Raw genomic sequence first — 4,202 nt, forward strand, 5'->3', positions numbered from 1 at the left:
GCTGCTTTCCGATTCTCTTGTAGCCCATCCCAGCCTTGTGCAGATCAACAATCTTGTCCCTGATGTCCGTAGAAAGCTCTTTGGTCTTGCCCATGGTGGTGATGTTGGATGCTGGTTGTTTGGGTGTTGACAGGTGTCTTTTATACAGGTAACGAGGTGAGGCGGGTGTATTTGATGTAGATAATTGGTTGGGATTGGGGCTGTGTCTTAAAGAAAGACTAACTGGCTTGTAGGAGCCAGAATACTTGCTGTTTGGTAGGGGGTCATATACTTGTTTTTCCTCATCAGATGGTTATCAATTTTTATAAATTCATATGATGTGATTTTCTGGAATTTTCTTTGGGATTCTGTCTTTCACTGTTAGAATGTACATATGATTAAAATTATAGATCGTTGCATTCTTTGTAAGTGGGCAAACCTGCAAAATCAGCAAGGGGTCAAATACTTATTTCCCCCACTGTATGAAGCTCTCACAAGCACCCCCAATCTGCCTGTCAAGGAGGACCTCAACGTTTCATCCACTATAGAGGAACTCAACCAGGCCATCAACTCCTTCACCTGTGTCAAAGCTCCAGGCAAAGATTGTATCCCGCCTGAAATAATCAAGGCTGGAAAGAAGACTGCTCTCCTCCCCCACCTGCACCAGCACCTGATCCAGGAGGCAATGCAAACATCACTGCTCTTCACTGTAATGCAGAAGATTGGATGTCCCTCCAAGCTCCTGAGGATGATCATATCTTTTCATAAAGACATGCGGGCACCTCCAGTATGATGGCTTTTTTGCTGATCCACTCCCAATTAAGAGCAGAGTGAAACACTGTTGTGTACTTTGCCCCGACACTTTTCGGATGCGGATGGCATATACCTCCACACCAGAAGTGATGGGAGTCTCTTCGAACTAGCGTGCCTTCAAGCAAAGACCAAAGTGTGCCAGGTACTCATAAGGAACTTTGCTGATGACTAAACACTGATGGTACACTCCGAGAAGGCACTACAGTGTATCATCAACTGATTCGCACATGCATGCAGAGAGTTTGGCTTGACCATCAGGCTTAGGAATACCCACACACTGGTTCAAGATATGAGCAGTACCCTTAGCCTGTCTATTGATGATTACACCTTCAAGGTGGTGGGCAACGTTACCTACCTTAGCTCCACCATCCCCAGCAACCTCTCCCTGGATGCTGAGATGAACATGCAGACTGGCAGAGCAGAAACAGCCATGGCTCTACTGGCAAAGAGGGTCAACACCAAGATGAATGTGTACTTAGCACACTGTTTAAAGGAGCAAGACATGGACTCTTTAATCTTGCAATCTCAGGCAAGGCCATATCCCAAGCAAGATCATCCTTGGCCAAGTAGGCATTCCAAGTATGTTCGCTCTGCGTTGGCTTGGCCATGGTTGGACAGATGCAAGATGGCCGAGCGGTATTTGTATAGTGCCTTTCTAGTCTTCTAAGACTCTCAAAGCCACTCACATTCACACACTGAGCGTAAGTGATCAAACAGAACAGACACATATTGAGGGCAACAGAGGCAATTTGGGGTTCAGCATCTTGCCCAAGGATACTTTGACATGGAGCCTGGCAGAGCAGGGGATTGAACCACCAACATTCCGATTAACAGGCAACCTGCTCTACATAATAGTGAGGAGATGAGAGAGGGGCAGTGGGAAGAGAGATGAGAGGCCAGACAGCAGAGGGCAGCATCAGCTCCTGCAGATTTCACCTGCAGAAACTGCAACAGAGCCTGCTGATCCAGACTAAGAATGTACAGTCTTGGCATTCGCAGCAACCCTACAAAGGAATGAACTATGGTGCACTAATCGCACATGAATGATAAGGTTGATCTGTAACTGCTAGATGTGTAAATAGGTAACTGTCTGCCAGGTCACCATATTAATTTAAAAGGTGATGATCTGTCAATATTGTGTTTATGGCTTGTTCTGCTGCCCAATGACAACAAAAAACAATTTACTAAAGGTTAAACTTTGTTAAAGAAAATGCTTACTCCTCTACATCCAACCAAAGGTGCAAGGTTGTCATCCCATTTTTGAATGTCAGGCCTTTTGTGGCAGAGTGGCTAGAAGCAAATATTTTATACATCACAATGTTGAGGTAGAGAGAGGTATGGTTGCCTTGTGTGGAGCTTTGCACTTGTGCCCAGATCACTACCGTCACATACATTACGTCTACTGCTAAAATGCCTGAATGCCTGGTCTGTCCAGGGCTGATGATGTCATCACTGTACAAAAATTAAATTAAATTAATAATTTATTAATAAAAATCTAACAGCGTGGCAAGCACACAGTCCACATGTATCCTTAACAAAGCTAGATTAGCATTAGTTTCTCTTTTTTTGTGTTATTTAATTTATATGATTCATTATTTATGCATCCCTCGAAATAATAGATTGATTAATAATATGTATTTTATGAATCTCTGCTTTTATTTTCTAAATAAATAAAATGTAGGCAATAAATTTGAAATTTTGAAAGAAGACATAAATAAAAGAAAACTGTTCACAGAGATTATTTTCCAGCAAGAGAATAAACAGAAACAAGATAAATATATTCCTAACAGTTTCTTCTACAAAAACACTCAAAGGAGAACATAATCACAGATGAAGCTGTCACAAGCACCCCCAACCTGCCTGTCAAGGAGGACCTCAATGTTTCATCCACTATAGGGGAACTCAACCAGGCCATCAACTCCTTCACCTGTGTCAAAGCTCCAGGCAAAGATTGTATCCCGCCTGAAATAATCAAGGCTGGAAAGAAGACTGCTCTCCTCCCCCACCTGCACCAGCACCTTTAACGTGTGAGGAAGAAGGGACTCAGATCCAGGAGGCAATGCAAACATCACTCCTCTTCACTGTAATGCAGAAGATTGGATGTCCCTGATGTTTGCACTTTGAATTTTTAATTTAGATTTACAAATTTTGCCAAGTATGTGGGATGACCATACATGCATTTTGTTTGGGGAGAGAAACACACCTGAGTCCGGTATTAACATGTCACCAATTGCCCCAGTGACAAAAAGGTTAAAGTCTGTCCGTCTCTAAAATGCTTAATCAGCAACACCTTGCAGCCTCAGATCACAGCATTAGCGCTATCAGACAAAGAGAAAACAGACACGGGCTGCACACACATATGGCTCCCGCCACTATTGAATTTTAGTTAATGTACAACTGCTGGTTAAGCACAGAGTCAACAATGAAATGCATTCATCAGGCTGTCCAAACCAACACTTGTTACCAACATCAGGAATGTGGATGTCTTAAGGCCTCAGCAGAAGGTTTTAAAAGATCAGCAATGCAAAACACATGGCTTAAAAAGTAATTCACTGCCACATTCAGCCTTCAATATGTGAAGTTTCCCTTGTTTTCTAAAAATTAGTATCATTATGATGAAACAGTATCTTCACACTGGATAGGAAAAGGAAATAGAAGTTTAGTGTATCAAATTATGAGTCAGGTTCTTGTCATCTGACAGTTATTTAATATGGTGCAGCGGTTTTAGCATGGCAGATAATGCATGATCATTTGTTTCATATAAATCAGTTCAATATCGAAGTAGCTTCATGAATAAATCATGATTGGAGCCAGATCAGTGGAGATCAAAAGCATAAACCTTTGTCCACCAATGAACAATGTTCCAGTTAAGGCTTACATCAAGCTGAGGGTTGGTAAAGGGAAGAGAACATGGAAAACAAACTGGTAGATTGAAATGCAATTGAAATTGTTAAACTAATTTGTATATTCAGCTATGTATTTCTCTTGTAAAATTATATTGCCAAAGTGATTACATTTTGCATTTTATTTATATGAATCAGTCATTTGTGCATCCCTTAAAATAACTGGATTAATAATATATTTTCCATCTTTTGTCTAAATAAATCAAATGTAGACAATAAATTGGAAATTTTGAAAGAAGACATAAATAACAGAAAACTGTTCACAGATTATTTTCCAGCAAGACAATAAACAGAAACAAGATAAATATATTCCTAACAGTTTCTGTTACGGGATTGGGGTGTGTGGACAGAGAGGACCCAAATGCAGCACTCTGAGGGAAGGAGGTTTATTGAGGGAAAAAGGGGGAGAGGGACTGGAGTGGAGGGAGAGGAGGACGTCGGGGAAGCACAGGCACGGGGAACCAAGGAGACAGGGGGCCAGGGAGCCGGGGAACACAGGGGCCGAGG

The sequence above is a fragment of the Micropterus dolomieu genome, linkage group LG13 (genome assembly GCF_021292245.1).
Source record: "Micropterus dolomieu isolate WLL.071019.BEF.003 ecotype Adirondacks linkage group LG13, ASM2129224v1, whole genome shotgun sequence".
NCBI lineage: Eukaryota > Metazoa > Chordata > Actinopteri > Centrarchiformes > Centrarchidae > Micropterus > Micropterus dolomieu.